Source organism: Arvicanthis niloticus, unplaced genomic scaffold (assembly GCF_011762505.2).
Source record: "Arvicanthis niloticus isolate mArvNil1 unplaced genomic scaffold, mArvNil1.pat.X pat_scaffold_421_arrow_ctg1, whole genome shotgun sequence".
Taxonomy (NCBI): Eukaryota; Metazoa; Chordata; class Mammalia; order Rodentia; family Muridae; genus Arvicanthis; species Arvicanthis niloticus.
Window position 1 is genome coordinate 2,034 of NW_023046062.1, and position 24,608 is coordinate 26,641.

At 34.2% G+C, this 24,608-nt stretch overlaps 1 long non-coding RNA gene across 2 annotated transcripts; it reads left to right on the forward strand.

The window, feature by feature from the left end:
- The first annotated feature begins 2,027 nt into the window (after nt 1-2,027).
- On the forward strand, nt 2,028-21,901 carry LOC143433842 (uncharacterized). Of its 2 annotated transcripts, none has more exons than XR_013070300.1 (5): nt 2,028-2,150; nt 2,499-2,653; nt 5,828-6,019; nt 6,548-7,112; nt 19,683-21,901. It is a non-coding gene; the product is annotated as an uncharacterized LOC143433842 (long non-coding RNA). The 2 variants fall into 2 exon arrangements; XR_013070301.1 differs by having other exon boundaries at nt 19,693-21,901.
- The last annotated feature ends 2,707 nt before the right edge of the window (nt 21,902-24,608 follow it).

Here is a 24,608-nt window from a genome sequence, read left to right on the forward strand (position 1 = left end):
GAATAATTTTTTTTGTTAGCAGGTACAGTTATAACTCCTGGCCCATAAACTCTTTGTTGTGAATGTCTCCCCTGCAAGAAACAAGCAAGTCAAAAAACAAATTCTGGAAAACACCATCATAGGAGCTGGTCTTGAAGACCCAGGATAAAAGGAATGTTCAGCACTTAAGCTTCTGCTGAGCTCAATCTGCATTGTCTTAATTCAAATGTAAATGTTTTTATTCTTAGCCTGTTTTCTGAGGCCTGACCCAAAAACTAGGCCTGTACTGCACTGCAGGTTTATTTTTTTATTTTTTTTAAAAACAAAACAACTTTAATTTAACTCTACATGCTGTATCATTTTCTCTATAAATATGGGCAAATCAAAAAATCTCAAACTCATGATTGAACTGCCAACTGGAGCCAATGGAATATTGGCAGTTTAACTATATATTTTTAAGCTTCTTTTGCAACATTGGAGTATAAACATAATTTTGAGAAAGAAAACCAATTTTAAATGATGTAAACAATATATTTTCTCTAAAATCAACACCAAGTAGATTATCTTATGTTACAAAGTTTTGCTGCCAATTCTTATATATGAATGCATGATAGTGCAGCTTTTAATATCTCACTAAATAGACATTGTGTTAAATCTTATCTTTATACATGTGGTCTCTGAATGACTCCAACCCTGAGTTACCAATCTTAAGTCAACTTTCTGTTACTAAAGTTGTAAATTTTTAATCATATCCAATAACTTATAGGCCAATAATCTATAACCAAGACATGTAGAAAACCAATCAGAAACAAAATGAAGTGATGACAACACATCTTATATATTTAGACCAAACAAAATTTCTTGCATTTTCTAGCTGTAATTTAAAGATAAAAGCACCTTGTCACAAAGATTTTTCTAGGACAACCAACTCTTAGCCTAAACTAGACTAAGGGGTGGATCAAGCAATTTTAACAATCTTTTGAACATCAAACATAGAACACCATAAAACATAGAACACTGATCATTCAGACAACGAACGAAAAAACAGACAATTGACACACATGGACATTGGTGCACCAAGGACAAACAATAAACAAGGAAGGCAGAATTATGGATGCTACTCAGTGCTCTGCCTTTTTCAGTTTTCCAATTTTTTCTAACCCTGCTCCTCTCACCTGAGGCATCTCTTGGGCTGTGGGCGGATGCTGATTAATACTCTCCTATCCCCAAATCACTGTCATCTCCTAGATGACCTTTCATCAGGTCAATGCTCACTCAATCTAGACCCATATCCCACTTAAACACACTTCCTGCAAACACAGCCATAACTTAGCTAGCATCAATGCTGTTCATTGTTCACCAAGTGCTCCAGATACTCTACTTTTTCTTCTATTTTCCATGGAGCTCCACCAGGACAGTGTTCCTCAGCTGGTCTTCAATTCTCAGGTTCCACGATTCAAATGCCAATCTGTAGCCACCAGCAGCTACGGGAACCGGGTTCACCTCAGAGAAAGGCTGGGAAAGAAAGGGGAATGGAGGGCAAGAGAAGCATGGGGCCAAGATAACATATTCTGATCAAGGCCCAAAGTTTAATATTTTGCTTTCACATATAAAGGGGAAGCCCCACCCCCCAGAGTTTCTTCTCTAGTGGATGAGTGAGGGGGTAGCAGCCTGAAGGTGTCAAGGCAAGCTCAGCAGACAGTCCATTCTTCTAGCTCCTGTAGCAGACTCCAGGGCACCAAGGCCAGCAATGTAATGCCTCCCAGGTCCTACTGTTTTTTGGTCTATTGTGGTAAATGGCTCACAGGCCTGCTCAAGGCTATGAGGGAAGGGCACAGTTAGAAGGTATGTAAGTAGTTAGGTAGGTAGATAGATAGATAGATAGATCCATAGATAGAAGTATAGCCAGGCAGTTGTTATCCTGCTGTGGTAGTGAGCACATGGAGAAAAAGTTTGAAGGCACATTAAGAATTTCCAGTGGGCACCCTCAGAGGACCTTGATGTGAATTGGTCTATAAGAAGTTAGTGAGGGGAGTGAATGTGCTACAGGGATCCTGGTGGGATAAGTGAGAAATTCTCATTGTGCTTTGTGTCTAGGCACCTGTCATCTTGAGTCCACTTGAATACCTTCAGAGAGCTCTGAGTTGCATGTGTGCCTAGCCCCTGCACAGGTAGGTTGGTGGGTATCTGGTAGGATACAGAAAGAAAGATCCATGGTGAGAGTGTCTTAGGGACTTTGGAGGAAGGAAGGAGAACAAATTTTCCTCAGTGTGCTCCATGGTTAATTGGTGAAGGGCTGGGGTGTGGTGGAGGTGGGGGGGAGTATTAGAGAGAAGAGACATTGTGAGGGAGGTGGAATTAGCTCATAAAGGTTGCCTGGTTTCCTGACCAGTTGCCTGGAGATGCTTACTTAGTAGGTGCTTAGAATTGAGGGCCTAAGGCCAGAGCCTGGTCACCAAGGGGGCAGGTTGGGATGGAATGTTTGTTCATTTTTTCTTTGGATATGTCCTTGTCCTCAGCTCAGGGTGCTAGCTGGCCTGAACGCAAGATAGTGGAACTGGGCAACCAGCCCTTCTGGGCCTCCGAGGAGGACAGACGACTAGATGACTTTTTGGGGCAGCATCCACCTGAATTCACATTGAGGGGTACCTGAGATACCAACCTGTATGCCCAGGTAACTAGACCATGTTCTTTGGGGGGGGGCTACTTTTCTTCTTCCATTTTACTCTGGGCTCACGTCCGACAAACTGAAGACATCAGTCCACCCACTGACTTGGGTCCAGTTCAGAGACTCCTGCTGCTATGTAGAAAGCCAGTGTTGGGACTGGTATCATTGGAGAAAGTTGGTTCCCCATGCTTACCCTGTGGGGCCTCTGTTCAACTTCCACTGTTTCCTGAGCTCTCTGACATCACCACTAGTGTGCTCTATCTGCTTTGGATCATACTGGGAGGGCCTTCTTGGCCTTCGTGGCTGGGTGTCTTGACCTGGCAACTTGTGAGAGTATGTCCAGGGACAGCAGAGTCTGCATCCCCAGGAAGACAACTGGCTGCCAGCTTTAGGTGATGACAGTTTGGGAAGGGTCAGGCAGCCAGATGCCCTGGTGCCCAGTAGGTGAAGAGTGCCCTGAATAGTTGGTGACATTTCTATCTTCACTATGCACAACCTCCTGTTCCCCTACACTTAGGCACCCACATTCATATTCCTGAACCTTATAGGCAGGAGAGAGCACACACACACACAGGTGCAGAAGCGTACTGCCTTGTCAGCACACACAAACACACACACACACACACACACACACACACACACACACACACACACCAAGCAACAACAAATATAATCATAGCTAAAGCATTCCCAGTGTCCTTCATGGACACCCACATTTGGCCAGTGAAAGCCTAACTTCTTGGCCTTTTAATTGGCAGCTGTTGGTATTTGGTTGGCATTTTTTTTGCTTGAGGACTGGCAGGACAGCACCCATGCAGCCAAACAGTTGGCATTCTCTGAGCTCTACTGCAATCAAGTGGACTTGTTTTGAGGATCTTGACAGCATATTCCTGTGCCTCTCTGAAGATGGCTGCAGACCTTCTTGGGAGCCATTTTGTTCTGGCTGCAAAGGCAGGACTAAGGGCTCCTGAGGGTTTCTTTTTCCAGAAGAGTCCCATGAGTGAGCAAGATCCAACTGACCAGAGGACAGGGCCTGCAACACTAGGTTTGGCTAGCCTGAATCAGGAAGCACAGCCTCCCAGGTCCTGAGTGCACTGCATGAGGACATGAGGATATATTAGTTTGCACAGAGTCACAGGGCCTCTCTCCACAGGCAGCTGCAGTCAGGCTTCATTTGGGTTCTTGTGGGTGTCTTGTCTTGCCCATTCCTGTTTGCCAGAGTGATCCAGGTCTCACTTGCTTTTGTTTGAGGCTGCTCAGCAACAGCCTTACAGGATGCCCTCCCTACCCCCACATCCTCTTGTTACTAACCCACAGAGAGTCAGACTGTGGGGAGAGGCTATCCTGCTTCTCTGAGCTGTCTCAACATCTCTGGGTTTGGTAGCTTTAGTATCCAGATATATTTATCCAGTTAATGTCCTTTCAACCAACTTCAACCCCACCTTACTCCCTCCCTAGATATAGGGTTGTTATCTTTGGCATTCCCTGCTTGCTTTTATTTATTTTTTTTTAAAGAAAAGCCTTTCTCCTGGAGCTATGCTTCAGGTGGAAGTAAAATCCCAGGCATGTCAGCAAATGACCTAAGTACTTAGAACCTTCAATGGTCTGGGAGGCTCCCTTATAATCCTATGCAATCAACCTCATGGTGTGCCCCAAGTGGGTGAGGAGCATACACATTGTCTTGGCTCAGAGTCAAAGTGAGTAAAAACAGCCAGAGTATGCTGTAGTCCCAAGTGTGTCCAAAACAACTTTGGCTGCCTGGGAACCATCCAGGCTGGATAGCTTGAAATCCTCCTAGCTCTGATGCCTGACATACAAACAGACAACATAGTCCGGGCTTCTTCTGACTAGCTGACCTCTGATATTCAGGGAGATGAGCCAGTATGAAGGCTCAAAAGACACCTGGCATTCTCTACATGTTCAGGAATTTCTGGAAGAATAGACATGTTCTGAAATTAACAGATGGACAGTCTCATTTCCCAGAAAACTGGAAGACCAGAGTTTCTCTCTGTCTCTGTCTGTTCCTCTTTCTCTCTTTTTCCATGTGTGTATATGTATGTATGTATGTATGTATGTATGTATGTATGTACTGTGTGTCCTCTCGTCAGAAAACAAGGCCCCTGATGGCCCTGAAGTAGGTTCAGTGTGGGCCCAGGGTGTATTATTTCTTTTGGTGTTGAGCTCATCATTGTCTGGGAAGGTCAGGTTTTGATGTCAGGGATACTTTTCAGGCTGTATGTATGCCCAGGTTATAGGAAAGGTGGGCACAAGGTCTAGAAAGGCTTGAGGGGGACAGGAGGGGAATTGTTACAGATAAAGGCCTGAGAGGGACAGCAGTGGGGATGTCCCTGATGGTACTTCTGTCTTTGTGGATGGATGAGACAATTGTTTAACAGTAAATACTATGGAGTGTGGCATAAATGATTTATTTTCCTTGGGTTTCCAGGACTTGCACCTCTGAGAACTCAGAGCAGGCCTGCCTGGATAGAGAAAGCTCTATTGAATGTATCAGAGCAGATGCCTCCAGGAAGCTTGGTAGAGAAGCAGATGTGGAAAGCAATGTCAGGCTTCTCTTCTGGAGGTGTTTCGAAGCTTCTTCTTACACCAGCTGTGACCTAAGCACTCGATAGTGCAGGGGTAGAACTCTGAAGACTGACAGTGTGTTGGGAGCTGACTTTTAGCAGAAAGCAGCTAGATTATCTTTGCAGCCATCTGGAACCATATACCCTGATAAGAGATTTGGTTTTCAATAGCCTACAACAGCTGAAGCACACTTTGATATCCCACATATTTTGTGTTGCTGTTTACTGCTCCCAGCTGCAAGGTGCACAGGGTAGCCACGCCTGCAAGGCATGTGGTTCACGTGCTGTCCACGTGCTATCCAGGCCATATATGCCTGTAAGGCACACGTGGTATCCAAGCCTGCAAGGCGCACAGTGCACGTGCTATCCATGCTAGCCATGCCTGTAAGGCTTACATCATATCAACACTTGCAAGGCACATGGTATCCACACGTCTACAAGACACGTGGCAAAAGCATATAAATACCTCAGAATTCCCTTCAATAAAAAAGACTTGATACTTGGTAGGAGACTTGAGACTTGAGACTTGATCAGACTTTCTGTCTTGTCTCCATTCTTCGCATCTCTTCCCCTTTATCCCCACTCTCTCTCTCGCTAGACCCTGACCCTCCTACCGGAGCAGCAGCTTGGGCCAGGACACAGTGGCCACCAAGTGTGGAGCGGAGCAGGCCACAACATTTTGGTCCACAAAGCCGGGCATTATGGGCCGCGACATCAGTGCTCATGAAAGGAAGGCCTGAGGGTGGATAGTAAAAAGCACTTCACAAATGACCATGACATTCATCATCTGGTAAACAGAGAGGGTCTTCTGCCCTAGAAAATGTACCTAGAATTGTACGTATTGGCAGGTCAAAAGGAGAGAGTAGGAGGAGTTCAAGTAGATACATAGGTAGGTAGGTAGATGTATAGTTAGGTAGGTAAATGGGAAAAAGATAGATAAATAGATGATAGATAAATAAATAATAGATAGATAGATAGATAGATATGTAGATAGATAAGTGGTACTTAACTAGGTAGATAAATATGTAGGTATGTCGGTAGGAAAATGATAGATAGATAGATAGATAGATAGATAGACAGATGATAGTTAGATACATAGATAGATAGATAGATAGATAGATAGATAGTTAGTTACATAGGTAGGTGGATAACCATCCAGTTGTTATCATCCTACGATAGTGAGCCCTTACACAGAAAGTTTGAAGGCACCTTGAGAATTTCCAATGGGCACCCTCAGAGGACCTTGGCGTGAATTGGTCTAGGAGGATTTGGTGAGGGGAGGGGATGTGAAGCAGGGATCATTGTGCTTTGTGTCTAGGTGCCTGTCATCTTGGGTCCACTTGCATCCCTTCAGAGATCCCTGAGTTTCATGCATGCCTATTTCCTGCACAGGTGGTAGTATGCTAGGATACAGAAAGAAGCATCCATGGTGAGAGTGACTTTGGGGCTTTGGAGGAAGGAAGGAGAGCAAAGTATCTCCTTAGCGACATATGGTGTTTGGTGAAGGGCTGGTGTGCAGTGGAGGTGGGGTGGAGAATTAGAGTGAGGTGAGAGATTGTGAGGCAGCTGGAATGACTCATAATTGTTGCCTGGTTTCCTGGTCAATTTCCTGGAGATGCTTACTGAGTAGGTGCTTAGAATCAGGTGTTCCAGGCCATGGCTTGATTGTCACGGGGGGCAGCTTGGATGAAATATTAATTTATTCTTTTGATATGTCTTTGTCCTCTGCTGAGTTTGCTAGTTGGCCTGCAGGCAACATAGTGGAAGAAGGTGGCCAGCCCCTCTGGGCCTCTGAGGTGGACAAATGACTGGATGACTTTGTGGGGCAGCATCCACCAGAACTCATATTGAGGGGTACCTCAGATACCAACCTGTGTGCCTGGGTATGTAGACCAATGTTCTTGGGGTCGGGTCCCTTATTTTCATCTCTCACTTCACTCTGGACTCAGTCCAGGGAAACTGAAGACCTCACGGACACACAGTGTAGCCCACCCATTGCCCTGTGTCCACTGCAGAACCTCCTGCTTCTGGGTGGGAAGCCAGTGTTGGGCCTAGTGTCCCATGAACATATTTGTTTCCCCACCCAAATTCTATGTGGTTTCTGTTCAACTCCCGCCCCCCCCCCCCTACACTCTCTGAGTTTACAACCCAGGTGCCCTATCAAACAAGAATCATCCTTGGATGGCGTTCTTGGCTGGGTGCCTTGACCTGTCAACTTGAGAGTGTCCAGTGACAGTGTAGTCTGCATCCCCAAGAAGAGAACAGGATTTCTTACTTAGGTGACCCCAATGTGGTCAGGGTCAGGCAGGCAGGTGCTGGATCAATCTCTGGCCCAGACCCAGTCCCAGTGTCCTGGCTGGGCATTGAGTGGGCAGGGTCAGTTCCTAGTCCTCAAGTTTAGGTCTTTGTTTTTAAGCCTTTACCCCTAGGGTCCAGATTGGCAAAGGGTTTACATAGGTCTCCCACAGGATCCTTTGAAGTACATGCTAATGCCTCTTAGTGCTTGCCACACTCCTGCTATACACTTCAGTGGCTGGCAGGTGTCCTATAGTTGAGGAGTGCCTGTGGTAAGTGACCCTTCCATCTTCACCATGCACAACCTCCTCTTTCCAACACTTATGCACCCACATCCATATTCCTGAACCTTATAGGCAGGAAAGAGCTCATACACAAATAGGTGCAGAAGCATACTCTTGTGTAATCATTCATACACACACACACACACACACAAACACACACACATACACATACACACACACACATACCCCACACAAACACACCCACAGACACTCTTACCAACAACATACAAAAACAGAGTTTAGGCAACCTCAGTGTCCTGCATAGACACCCACGTCTGGCCAGTGGACACCCCAATGCTTGGCCATGTTTTTGGCTGCTGATGGCATTTGGTTTGCATTTTTTGCCTCAGGAAGATCAGAGGGAGAGGGCCCATACCCTGGTGTATTCACGTGTACGTGATATTCTAATGTAATCACTGTGTTCAGTTCAAATATATAAATGCTGAAAACACTACTACTACCACTACTACCACTACTACTACTACTACTAATGCAAATAATAATGCCAATGAAAAATAATATGGAAATAATAATGATGATAATAAAAATGATAACAATAAGCTAATAATAATAATACCAATAAAATAATAATAATGAAATAATTTAATAATAATATAATAAAATATTAATACTATAAATGATACATATAAATAATAATACTAAATATTAATAATGTAACAATCATATAATAAAAAATAATAGTAAAATAGTAATACTTATACTAAAATAATGATAAAATATAATAAAATAATATTAAAATAAATATATTATAATAATCTATAATGGCTTAATTATAATTATTAAACAATAATAACAAAAAAATTGATGAAATAATGATAAATTAATAAAATTTTAATAATGCATATTATAAAAATATAAGTAGTAATCATAATAAATAAATAGTCATATTAATGTAAACATACTAATAAGTACTAATACTGATACTATTAATAATCATAAAATATTAAGACAAGAATATTGTAACATCATAATAATTATATAAAAATGATACTCTAAGATATTAATATTAATCATAAAATAATGTTAATAATAATAATGAACTAATAAAAATATAGTATACAATAATAAAACATTAATAATACTACTTATGAAAATCTAAATAATGATATACATAAATGTTAATAATAATAATACAATGGTGATATAATAAAATAAAAGTAATGCTGATGATTTTGATATAAATAAAAAAATAATAGAATTACACTACAATAAGATAATAATCATACAATAAAAACAATAATTATAATATGGTAATAATAAAATATTAAGAATACATATGATTAAAATATACATATTATCAATAAATATTAATAACACAGTTATATTAATAGATATTAAAAATAACATTAATAAGACTAAATAAAATAGTAAAATATAATACTAATAAATAATAAAATAAATGATGAAATAATAATAAAATATTAACAATACTAAAGAAATGAGTATAATAAAAATAATAAAATAACAATATAATATATAAAATGTAATATAATAGTAATAATATAATAAATTAATAAAATTATACTAATAAGAATAATGAAATAATATTAATAACAGTAATATAATAGTATAATATGGTAATAATAGTAACAATCGTGATCATAATATTAAAAGGTAAAAATAAAAAAAATATATAGCATTAATGGTAATATAATAATATAATAATATGATAATAATATGATAATATAATGATAATTTAAAATAATATAATAATATAATAATATAATAATATAATAATATAGACTAGTATAAATAAATAATAAAATAATAAAAATCAAAATAATATAATTATATTACAATAATTTAATATTAGTAATATGATAATAATGACATATTAATAAAATAAAATAATAATATTAAATATAAAATAAAAAATGATAATAATATGGAGAATATAATGATGACATAATAATATAGTATTGATAACAATAATATAATAAAATATTAGTAACAATTATAAAATTATATTTATAATATGATATCATAACAATAATAATAATATGAAATAATAAGTTTGATGATAAAATAAAATAATATAAAATTAATAATTATAATAATTAGACTGAATCTTGAATAAATGTTGTGTCTCTGAAAGGTCTGCACTCAGTCATACTTGAGAACTTACAAATGTGCTAGTTTGTATAATAATATTATTATAATAGTAATATCAATAATATTGTTATAAAATAATAACATAATGTCACAATATAAAAATACAATATTAATAATAATGTAAATAAGCAATTAAAATTATTAATATAACAATAAATATAATAATATTAATTAACTTTGTATGCCGTTTAAATAAAGTAAAAAAAGTATGATTGGCTGCCTTAATGTGTTTTCATCAATACTTACAGGATAAAAGTAATAATAATAACAATAATAATGATAAGAAGAAAATATAGTTATAAAAGAATAATGATATAAATGAAAATATTTTAATAATAATACAATAATAATAAAATAAAATTATATAATATTAATATAATAATAATCTTATAATAATTAGTTTTATAATAATCAATTAATTAAATTGTAATAATAAATATAATTATAATAATTAATAAAATTATAATAATTAATAATGATTAATGTTTGAATAAAGTAAAATACAAGAGAGGGTTACTTGACTTTGTGTCAATAATTAGAGGCTACAAATAATAATAATAAAAATGATAATATAAAAATAAAATAATATAATACAAACATAATATTAATTATAATATAATAATAAAATAATAATATAATATGAACAATGATATTAATATAATGATAATAATAATAAAAAATAATTAACTTTGTACAACAGTTGGTTAAAGTAACTTGGACAAGCTTCCTGGGTGTCAGCCTCCCAACAGAGGCCATAGCATGTGAGGGCTGAGCATCAAACTCTGCCTTAGACTACATAAAATATTTTCACCTGGGAATTGTTTTATTTTTAGATAAGTATGTATATATATAATATATAATATATTCATATTAATATTTATATTAATATTTATATTTATATTCATATTTACATTTATATTTACATTTATATTTATATTTACACTAACTCTTACATTTACAACTTTATTCTTATATTTATATTTACATATATATTGATATTGATATTTGATATTCATATTTATATTTGCATTTACATTACCATTAATATTAATATTAACATTTACATTCATATTTATATACATATATATTTATATTTATATATATTTATAAATATATATTTTATTCATATCAGCATTATATTATCATTGGTCTCACTTTTTAACATGAACCATATTAATTTCTTTATTTTTTTTCCATGACCCACACCCCTTTCCTGGTAGAACATTTGGCAGAATGTATGACAAAAAATTAGCTAAGAATGTAATTAAAATGATATAAAAGAAAAAAGGCAGAGAAGGATGAGTAAGGGAATGATGACAAAGGGGTTGACATCTGAAATATTAATAAGTAAAATATAAAATAAAAAATTTCTAATGAATATCCAATTAAAAGTATCTGATTATAATATCCAATAAAATATGTGAAATAATAAAAATACAAAATAAAAAATTAATAAAAATTAAAGAAATATTATGAAAGAATCTTCTATGCTAACATTATGTAATAAATGTAAAACTATAAAATATCCCAAAAAATTTTTTTTTATTATTGACTGAGATAAAAAAGAGCAAATGATTGTGTACCTCAAGGAGTGATTTGAATTCCATAAGACACAAACATTTATATAATTTAGATGATTTGATGTAATTTTATATAATTTTTCAATTTAATATAATTTTGATAATTCATAAAGTTTGTATAATTTATAAGACTCATATAATTTATATATTATGTAATTAATATAATTTATATAATTTCATATAATTTTAAATTTATAAATTTATATCTTTATATAATTATATATTTATATAAGTAATGTAATTTATCTAATATACATTACATAATTTACATATTTCATGTAATTTATGTAATTTATATAATTTTTACAATTTCACATAATTTATATTTGTATAATTTTATATAATTTACATAATTGCATATACTTTATATAATTTATGTAATGATATACAATTTATATGTAATTTATATAATTTATATAGTTTGTACAATTTATAAGGCTCATATAATTTATAGTTTATATATTTAATATAATTTATATAATTTTAAATAATTTTACATAATTTGTATATTTATAAAAGTAACATAATTTATCATTTTATATAAGTTATATAATCTATATAATTTATATAATTTATATATTTTATTGTTTTATATAATTTAAATAATTTCACATAATTTGTGTAATTTGTATAATTTTATATCATTTAAATTGATTCATATACTTTATATAATTTATATAATTATATACAATTCATAGTAGTTTTATAACTTATATAATGTATATAATTTTATGTAATTTGTATAATTTATACAACATTCAGTGACATCAATACATGAAGCTTAAATATATTCATGGCCATCATCAATGTCTTATGATATTGAAAGTCATCTTTTCATTATACATACATATATATATATTATATACATTACATATTTATATTATATATTTACATTATTATATTAACATTATATTTATATTATATATTTATATTATATTTTTACATTATTATCATATTAACATTATATTTATATTATATATTTTCATAATATATTTATAGTATATATTTACATTAATCTCATTTACATTATCATGTTTACATTATCATTAATACTTATCAATGTGTGGATAAAGAAAATTATCTTGGGATTTCTTCCTTCTGTAAGTAAAGATTGTGAGAAACTCTGCCCTGACAGATAGACTATACTGCTATATATGGGATAGTGTTATATTATCTGACAGGTACATTAAACTGCTATATATAAGATATATTACCTGACACATACTATATACTGCAACATATGGAGTATACATAATATATATTATATATATATATATATATTATATATATTATATATATTATATATATTATATATTATATATATTATATATATTATATATATTATATATATTATATATATAATATATATATGTTATATATAAATATAAAATGATTATGTTATATTATATGACATAAACAGAGGACTGCTATATATGGGAAAATGTTGTATTAGCTGACAAATAGACTATACCTCTATACATAAGGTAATGTTAGATCACCTGACACATACACTATACTTCCTTATAAAAGATAATGTTATATTATGTGAAAGGCAGACTAAGCTGCTATATATGCAATATAGCTTTATTACCTGACAGATAAATTACACTGCTATATACGGGATGATGTTACATATCTGACAGATATATTATACTGCTGTATATAGGAAACAATATTATATTATATGACAAATAATTTAAACTGCAATATATAAGATACAGTTACATCACCTGAAAGATAGACCATACTGCTATATATGAGATAATGTTATATTATGTGACATATACACTATACTGCTATATAAAAGATAATATTATATCACCAGACAGATAGAATATAATGCTATATATAGGATAATGATATATCACCTGCCACATACACTATACTGCTATATAAGGAACGATGTTATATTAACTGACAGATATACTATACTGGTTATATGGTTAATTTTATATTACATGACAGGCATACTATTCTGCTCTATATGGGATATACTTATATTACCTGACAGACTGTACTTCTATATATAGGATAATGTTGTATACCTGACAGATAAAATATACTGCTATATATGGGATAATGTTATATACCTGACAGATACATTACACTGCTACATATATAGGGACAATATTATATTACATGAATAAATAGACTAAACTGCAGAAAGAGAAACTATACTGCTATATATAAGATAATATATAACCAGACAGATTATACTACTATATATGGGATAATGTTATATCACCTGACACATACACTATACTGCTATATATATGATGATGTTATATTACCTGACAGACACACTATACTGGTATAGATGCGATAATGTTATACTACCTTACACATACACTATACTGCTAAAATTCTGACAAATACAGAAAAAAGTATAAAAAATTGAAATATTAAAAAAATCATAAGTTGAATATTGGGAAGTAAAATATATCTTATAAAATTAAGTATGATTTAAGGAAAACTTCTGATAAAATTGAATATTTTGATGGAAAATGTTTGATAAAATTGAAGACATTTTTTTAAAAACTAGTGATAAATGTAAATCTAAATATAGAAAAATTTGATGAAGAAACAGAAAACATATAGAAAATATTTGATTAAAACAGGACAAAAACAAAAAATGTATAAAAAAAGCAGAAACTTCCTTTTAAAAGTTCCTAAAAAAATGAAGATTGAGATGGAAAAAATTTCTTATGAAATTGAAGGTCATTTAAGGAAAATTTGTGATAAAATTGAATATGTGCATGGGACAATATGTTTGATACTTTTGAAGATATTGTTGAAAACCTAGTGAGAAAAATCAAGATAAATATAGAAAAATTTGATTAAAAATATATCACATATAAGGAAGACTTGATTAAAATGATGTAAACACTAAAATTGTAAAAAAAATAGAAAATGTTTTTTAAATAATTCCTAGAAAAACTTAAGATTGACATGGGGAACATTTTTTATGAAATAGAACATGATTTATGGAAAATTTCTGATAAAATTACATATTTGCATGAAAAAATTTGATAATTTTGAAGACATTGTTGAAAAATTAGTAAAAAATAAAGATACAGAAAAATTTAATGGAATAATACAAAATATTTTTGGAACATTATTGATTAAAATGAATATAAATATAAAAAACTCTCAAAATATTGAAGAAGTTTGTAAAATAAATCCCTGAAAAAATGGAGATTGACAGAGAATAAATTGTTACAAAATTTAAGATGATTTTTAAAATTTTTCAGAATAAACTGATTATTTGCATTGAGAAAATGTTTGATAAAATTGAAGAATTTGGTATATTATTGATTAAAACAAACATGAATATAGAAAAATTTGATGAAAAACATTAAAATGTTGAAATGTTTTATTTAGAATAAAAACAATACTGCAATAATGTACAAATATATTGAAACTGTAAAAACAAAAAAAATCCTAAAACATGTTTAAAATTTACATGAAATATTCGTTAGAAAACTGAAGATGATTTAAGAAAAAAATTTGAAAACATTGTATATTTTCATGAAAAATTAAAGACATTGTAGAAAAAATTAGTAATAAAAATAAAGATAAATACAGAAAAATTTGTTAGAAAAATATAAAATATTTGTGAAAATATTTTTGATTAAAATGAATATAAATATAAAAAATATGAAAATATTGAATCAGATTTAAAAAATCTACAAAAATATTAAACATTGACATGTAAAATTTGTTAGCTAATTTAAGATGACTTAAAAATAGGTTCAAAAAAATTTAATACTTGCATGGAAAAATATTTGATAAAATTTAAGATTTTCTTCAACTAGTGTTAAATATTAAGAAAAATATATGAAAATTTGATGAAAAATTATAAATTATTTGTTGAAAATATTGGATTGAAATGAAGACAAATATAAAAAAAGTATGAGTATATTGAAATAGTTTTGAAAAAAATTCTAGTATGACATGGAAGAATTCATTAAAAAAGAAAAAAAAAAAGAAAATTAAATATTTACATAAAAAATGATAAATTTGAAGTGATTTTATAATTAATGATAAAAATTAAGATAAATATAAAAAAATGTTGAAAGAATATAAAACGTGAAAAAATTTTGGTTAAAATGAAGAAAAACATAGAAAACAAGTATAAAATTATTAAAAATGTTTGAATAAAAATCCCTAAAAAATTTAAGATTTACATTGAAAATTTTCTTAGAATGTTGAAAATGATTTAAGAAAAAATTTAAAACAATTGAATATTTGCATGAAAACAATATTTAATAAAATTGAAGATGTTATTTTAAAAATTAGTGACAAAATTTAAGATAAATAGAGAAAAATGTTGAAAATATAAAACATTTGTGAAAATATTTTAAATAAAATGAAAACAAATACTGGAAAAAGATAGAAAAGTATTGAAACTGTTTATTAAAATATCATTAAAAATTCAAATTTAACACAGACAAATTCATTAGAAATTTGAAGATTTTGAAACGAAAAAGTTAAGAGAAAATATTTTCATTAAAATATTTGATAAAACTGAAGACGTTGTTTTAAAGATTAGTAATAAAATTAAGATAGTGGTATAAAAATAGCTAAAAAATATAAAACATTTGTAGAAGCATTTTGGTTATAATATAGAGAAATATAGAAAAAAACTATGAAAATATTGAAACTATTTGTAGAAAAATCCCTAAAAATTTTCAAGAATGACATGGAAAAATACGTTAGAAAATTGAATGTGATTTTTTTTAAAAATTGGGAAAAAATGAATATTTGCATGGAAAAATGTTTGCTAAAGTTGAACATTGTTGAAAAAATATAAAATGTTTATGAAAATATTTTTGATTAAAAATTGGGGATAAAATTAACAGAAATAGAAAAATTTGATGGAAAAATATAAAATATTTTTGGAAAAATTTGTGATAAAAAGGAGGATGAAAATAAAAATGTATGAAAAAATAAAAGAGAAAACATTAAAAATATTGAAGATTGAAATAGAATAATTCATTAAAAATTGAAGATTAAGAATTTTTTTTTAAAAATTGAATATTTGCATGGACAAAATATTTGATAAAATTGAAGACATTAAAAAATTAGTGATAAAAATTAAGATAAATATAGAAAAATGTGATGACAAAATATAAAATATTTGTGGAATTTTTTTGATTAAAATGAAGAAAACTATAAAAAAATTATGAAAAATTTAAACTGTCATATCCATGACCAGTGATGTCATACCCATAATATCATATGTTTTATATTATAGCTGTGATGTAACATTGTGAAGTCACATTCAGGATATCAAACTTGTGATGTCATACATGTGATATCATACCCAGGATGTCATACCCATGATGTTACACTGGAAATTTCATGTCCGTGAAGTCACAGCCATAATGTCATACCCATGACGTCACACCTTTGATGCTACACTTATAATGTCATGTCCATGAGTCATACCCATGATATCATACTCATGAGTCATACCATTGCTATCATACCCAGCATGTCACACCCATGATGTCACACCTGTGATATCATACCTATGATGTCACAACAGTGATGTCATACCCATGAAGCCATACCCATGATGTCATGTCACACCCATGATGTCACTCCCATCATTTTAAACCATGATACCACACCAGTGATATCACAAAAGTGATTACATACTCATAAAGTCATTCTCATGAATTCATGTCACACCCATGATGTCATACCCATGATATCACACCTGTCATGTCAAACCATTTTATCACACCCATGAAGTCATGTCACACCCATGATGTGACACCCAAGATGCCATACTTCTGCAATGCACAAGTTTTCCATGATCAAGACAGATCATCATACCAGTCCAAAAAAGCATGATAAAAATAATATATAGATAAAATAATAATAAATACTACAATAATGATAATAATAATAACAGTAATAATTATAATAAATGGAGTGAACCCTGAACTCTAGCTTATGGAATATTGATTGCTGATATAGATAATCGATGGCAGATGCTGAATCAGGATTCACATTCATTTATTCATTTATTCAATTATTATTTATCCATTCATTTTATGAATAACTTAAAGCAATCAAATTCAATCAGTTTGAACAAAAAGGCACACAAGAAGAAGGTCACATATAAAAACTGAATGAATAAATGCCATCCCATGGCTGATGCTGAAATATTACTATTACTATATGTAAGCTGCCGAACTGACGGCTGACTAAACGGAGCCACAGATCTGTAGGCTGACTGAAATGGCGTCGCAGATCTGACGGCTGAGTAAAGCAGCTGACAGCACTGCGGCTTTGACTTTGACTCTCATTCGTGCACGCCAGCCACTCTGACTTGGCAATCCAAGATGGTGCCTGCTTAGGCTCTGGTAGTAACTACCAGTGAACAAAAAATGACAAAGGAAGCTTTAGTAAATAAAGCAGCTGCAGTCCAAGAAGCATGGAGAGGCTTGCTTAATAGAGATACAAATACCAAAGGCCTTGCTTATATAAGCCAGGACCCAGACGAACTTTTTGAGGAATTTGTAGCCTGGCTAACAGGGGCAGTAGACAGGATGGCTCTTAGCACTGAGGCAAAAAAAAATGTTTTAAAACAGCTGGTCCTTAAGAATGCTGCACTTGCTTGTCAGCTTCTTCTAAAGACAATTAAAAAACATGGAAATGTATCCAAAGCATTTGTTGAGGTTGCTACATCATATTTTCAAGGTGTACCCATTACAACAACCTCACCAGGCCAGAACACTATCCAAAATCTTAATAATCAAGGACAGAAAAAATTTAATAAATCAGGCTAGGCCCACAAAAGTTATTCAGGTAAGAAGCAGAAATCCAACAGGGTGTCATCCTTATCTGAAAGGGTACCACTGGCATAAAGAATGCCAAACTAACTTTCATAAAAATGGTACTGCCAAAAAAAATGGTACTGCCTTATCTGGTACTACTATAGTCCCTAAATATACAAAACTCTTTTATTGTTTTTTTTTTTTGTTTGTTTTTTTGTTTTTGTTTTTTGTTTTGTTTGTTTTGTTTTTGTTTTTTGAGACAGGGTTTCTCTGTGTAACCCTGGCTGTCCTGGATCTCACTCTGTAGACCAGGCTGGCCTCGAACTCAGAAATCTGCCTGCCTCTGCCTCCCAAGTGCTATGATTAAAGGTGTGTGCCACCATCGCCCAGCACAAAAGTCTTATCAAGTCAGGTAAACTGTGTGAAGGACCTACCTCAGGACTCAAACATTAGAGGTAATTCAACAGCCTCTGATGACCAACACATTTGTCAAAGAACTATACACAGGTAGTACAGGACTGAGCCTTCAAAAAATGTTTACTTATGACTTCTCCTCAAACAGGTTACCTTAATTATTAAGATCTTAAAAGAAATTTTCCTCACAAGAGAAACCTTTGCATACAAATAGAGCTAGTGACAATAGCCATTGTCTTTTAAACACTAAGGACAAGCCCCTTTCTAAAAACTATAACTGCTTTACAGCTGTTTTTACAATTGTAGCCCCAACTTTCAGAATTACAAGTCTTGCTAAAATTAAACATTGCCTTTTCTCTATTGGACATGCTCAAATTCATTCTATGCTCTCAGTGAAACTGCTCCTGCATTCCTGCAGAGCTGATAGCTCAGCTTGGGAATTAACCGCTGATTATCCTGGGGGTCCTTGTGATTTAAAACAGAAATGTTACACATGTCCTGTCTTTGGAAAGTTAGCCTTGATTCCTGTATGTATGGACAGTTAATTCTCATCGTTATTTATGTATTTTTCTAACTTGGCAAAACTTTCAAAGATATGATACAGTATTTGTTTCATTAGTTTATAATACCAAGGGCTTAAAATCAGACAATGCTCTTGCTTAAACTTAAAAAGCATTTAAAAATTGGTGTTTGACTCTTAGATTCTCATATTCCACTGACACTGCCTATAGTTCACAGCAACATGCTATTGTGGAATAAGCTCATCCCACCTTATAAAATATAGACATCTAAGTTACAAAATGAAATCTTAATTATTCATCTCCTTATCATATTTTATATAAAAAACCTTCCATTTTCTAAACATTTCTAGCTTCTACTAAAATAAAGACCTACTAACTAAATAATAAAAGAGACTGGATGTTTTTCCGGGAGAAGCTCTGTTTATATATTTACAGGACCCTATAGATGCCAGACCAGCTGATTGTGCCAGGACCCTTCCATGGACAGAGACTTCCACACCTGCCACTTCCTTCAAGCTTGCTTCAGCCATCATCATCTGCAGACTCTCCAGCCATGCCAGAGACCTCAGCAAAAGAAGATACTAAAGACATGGTTCCTGATTGTATCTAATTGGACTTTTAATTTTATACCCAGGGGATATAAGGGATATAAAATTGTTAAATATAAATCTGTATGTATAATTTTCTTACCAAAATGCTAGTTGACCTACTGTATAACTTCACCATGTGTCATAATGCCATTTCTCATTGTATACTAGCTACCTTATGTTTTGCCACCTATTACTTTCTCACAGCCTTGGTGTAATACTTTATTTGCCTTGTTTGCCTTGGTATAGATTGTTAATTCTTCTTCATGACCTAAGAAATTTATAGCTGAAGAAATCTTAGGCATTACCACCCTAATTGCTATTTTAGGGTTAGTTGCAGCTTCTGCTTTCTCTGTTGTCCAACAGGTATATACTGCTAATCATGTTAACTCCTTGACAAAAAATATTTCTTTAGTACTGATTACCCAGGATAGGATTGATAGAGGCTTAACAAATAGAGTCAATGCTTTAGAGGAAGCCATCCTTTTCATAGGATCTCAGGTTCAGAATATTAAAACACACTTAACTACCTCATGTCATGCCAATTGAGCTGCCTCAAGAAGAACCGGACAAGGAGAAGAAAAAAGAAGCTGCTTCTCCACTCTCACCCAAGCCAAGGGTGGCTCCCAGCAGAAGATTGGTTCTCCCACCTCACCCCATGTGGCCTCTGTTAAAAATTCTTCTGTTCCCAGAGATCTCTGACTTTACTACCCAGGTGCTCTATCAGCAGAGGATCATCCTGGGAGGGCCTTCTTTGCTGGGTGCCTTGACCTGGCAACTTGAGAGTGTGTGGCCAGGGAATATGGAGTCTGTATCCCCAAGAAGAGTACTGACTGTCAGCTTCAGAAGACACCCATGTGGGTGGGGTCAGGCAGGTAGATGCTGGATCAATCTCTGAACCAGGTTCAGTTCCAGTGTCCAGGCTGGGCACTGAGTGGCCATGGTCATTTTTTTTTCCTAAAGACCTGGCTTTGTTTCAGAAGCTCTGCCTTTAGTGTCTATATTGGCAAAGGGCTAAAGGTAGGGCTCCCAAAGGATGATTTGCAAGTACATGTTTTCACCTCTTAGTGCTTGCCACTCTCCTGCAGGACACTTCAGTGGCTAGCAGGTGCCATGCAGATGAAGAGTGCCTCTGATAGGTGACCCATCCATCTCCAGAATGCACAACCTCCTGTTGCCAGATACTTATGCACCAACATTCATATTCCCAGACATTACAGGCAGGAGGGAGCATGTACACAGAGAGGTGCGGGACAATGCTCCCTTGTGAGCAATGTAAATATAACATGGATGAAAATTAAAGCAGAAAGGGGTGTTAGGTCTGCAGCCATTTTTCTGCCCGCAGGCAGAAAATTCAGAAACACTAGACAATTTTGCATGCTTGTGAGATGGAGTATGACAATGCTGCCCTGGTTGGTCTAGAACTCGCAGTGACTTGTGATATCTCTGACTCAGCCTTATATGTGCCAGGATTACAGTCATGTACCCCAACAACCAGCTATGGCTGAGGATGTTTCTGATTGCCATATGTGAATGAGCCAAAGATGCTTCTGTCATTCAGTGGGTTGAGGTCAAGGATCATATGAAATCTCCAAAAACACACATGACAACACAGACTGCTACAACAACTTAACATGTAAGCAGCACTGAAGTTGAGTAACTTGCACGAGGCAAAGGCAGACACTTGGAGAGAACAATTTCAAGTAAGGGAAAGAGTTGCCACCATGTGTGATGCTGATGTGCATGCACTGTGCTCTGTGAACAGTGGAGTTTTAGCATCCTTCAACACAGTGACCAATGGGGAAAGAGGTCACTCAGTGGATCAAACACATTCCTCTTGGGTTGCAGTACAGACTTTGGGTATTTTTCTGACATGTGAACTAAGTGCAACTCATATCAGTTAATTTTCTATCAAGCACTAAAATATAAACTATTTTATGTCTGCACTTTTGTTTGGAGGTTGAGTTTGAGACAGGGTCTCACACTCATAGGTCTGGCTGGCCTTCTAACTTACAGTGATCCTTCTCCTTCTACCTCTCCAAATGCTGAGATTATAGGCACATGATGCCACACGCTTCAAAAACATTATCTCAGACCAACTTACCCATCATTTGAAGGTTTATATTTGTGTGTGTGAGTGTGTATATTACAGGATCCTAAAACAGGGCCACATGCTAGTCAAGTGTTTTACCACTATCAATACTAGTGAACTCAGTTGAAAGGCTCCTGGAAGTTTGTGTTTACTTGTTACACAGTATATATTTGCATTCCTCTTTATTTTTGCATTAATAAGAATTTAACCAGGGCTTTGTGCACGCTAAGTACAGGCCTTATTACTGGACCCCATGCTCTAGGGTCAAATGCTGTAAAATACTGTACAAAGTAATTCTCAGACATGAACTTGAGAAAGTATGCTATAATCGTACATGACCATTTTCAAAACAAATCTAAGCAGCAAAGACCAAAAAATAAAAAAGCAGCAAAAATATGGAATGACACTTCATCAGGAAACCAAAATTTGACAGAAATATCTCTCAACAAACATTTAATCTCACTCAGCTAGTTCTCAGCAATGATCTGATCTGTAATTTGGTTTTCTAAGTGAACACAGCGATCTGTCACAGACACAAAGCTGAATCCAAATAAAAAAGAAAAAATAGTTTGAAGACTTAGATCCCACTTAAACCAATGGCTTTTAAAATTTGGTAAAACTTTGGAACTCCTGAGGATATTTATCTTTCATAATTTTAGTGATTAGAATGTGTCATCTAGCCAGGCAACACAATACACACATTTAATCCCAAAAGTCTGGAGGCAATGGCAGGTGGATCCCTGTGTTTGAGGCCAGCTTCTGGTTTACAGAGAGAGAGAGAGAGAGAGAGAGAGAGAGAGAGAGATTCCCAGGTTTGCCACAGGTTACACAGAGAAACCAAGTCGTAAAAAGTGACTGGGGGCAGGTGAAGGAGAGATACTGTGTATCACTGTATTGTATTTCTTTAATAAATTCTTCCTGGTTACCTTCTTGTATTTTCTCAGTAGATGCTAAATCTATTTACATTGTGTCCCTCTGGTGCTAGTATTAGCAAATCACAAAGTGCCCTTCTTAGAACAGGACTGGAAGAGCTCCTATAGACCTAAGACAGAGGCATACATCAATAATGCTATGTATGTTTCCCTCAAGGATGGGTAATAAGGAGCAATATAGACGCCAACCTAAGCCAGGCACTGTCACCCACCACTCTTTACCCTAAACAACATGAAATCTTCTGCTTGGTCCAACTTCTGGCACTGCTCATCTTTAAAAAACTAAAAAGGGGGAATTGTTCCCTTCCCCCACCCTTGAGCAGGACTGAAAGACCCTGTTTAACAGATGAAGTGATAGGATTTAGGTGGAGTTATCCACCTTGGCTGCACAGAAATTTAGAAAAATAACTGTCCACTGGGTTTGCCTTGAAATATCTCCAGTGTGACCAAGAGCAAATTCCCCCACCCATCTCTTGCTGAAACAAGAAAGGGTTTGGGTGGGGCCTTTCATTTTAAATTGAGAACTGAATGTTAAAATTCTAGACTTGATCAGAAAACTTTGTCTTGGCTTTATCTTTTCTCACTCTCCATCCCTTTCTTCATTTCCAGCCAGTTGATCTGTGACCACAGGCGGCTACAGCTTAGGTATCCCCAGTGTCCTACATAGACACCCATCTCCGGGCAGGAGAAGCCCTAGTGCTTGGCTGCCATGTTGGTGGCTGTAGGTATCTGGTTGGCATTTTTACCTCAGGAAGGGCAGAAGGAGTGAGCCCATACAGCCTAGCAATTGGTATTCTTGGTGCTCAACTGCCATCAAGCAGAATTGTTTTGAGGATCTTGCCTGCACATCCCTGTGCCTCTCTGAATATGTCTGCAGACCTTCTTGAAAGACACTCTATTCTGGCTGCACAGGCAGGACTAGGGACTCCTGAGGGATTCTTGGCCCAGGAGAGTTCTGTGAGTGAGCATGATCGAGCTGACCAGAGGACAGGGCTTGCAATACCATGTTTGGATATCCTGAATCAGGAATCAAAGCCTCCAAGGTCCTGTGCCCTGGCCCGTGGGGATTCGATGAGACCCTAGGGAAGGGGGCATAAGAATGAAAAGACAAGAGAAACAAAGAAGAAGCACCAGTCTGATTGTCTGATCTAGTGCTTAAATTTTATTTTTCTTGCTGCCAGTATAAAGGCAAGCAGGCAGGAGGGTCATCTGACAGTCAGGGTCCAGGGTCATCTTATAATTGCAGAGTTCTCTAAGCCCATAAGCATTCCTAGCCCAAATTATTTATCTAAATATTTTCTCACAAGCTAGAAGGCAATTAAAACATTTCTCAGCTCGAGTTGCTTATCTGATTAATATTTTCTCCCTGGCAGAAGGGAAATAAATAAAGTATTCCTTAACTCAGGCTGTTTACTTAACTGACATTTGCTCTTAGGCAGAAGGGGGTCTTGGCTCCAAGCATCTCCTCCTTTCTAACAATTTTTAAAGAGACTGGTTTGAGAAAGCATACATTTGCAAATCTCATTGATAAATGAGCGGGCATTAACCAGAGGGGGGAAGATTGACCTGATCCTTCAATTATCATTAGAAATTGTGTCTTTTGGGAGAGGAGAGGGTTAAATGTCTCATGGCTTCATAGGATATAGAGAGTCCTAGTCAGCTGCTTTGAGACCCAAGAAATTAACCCAACCTCTATGCAATCAGGTTTTCTTCATGGGGGACTCAGATGGGGACAATTTGGGTGTTCCCT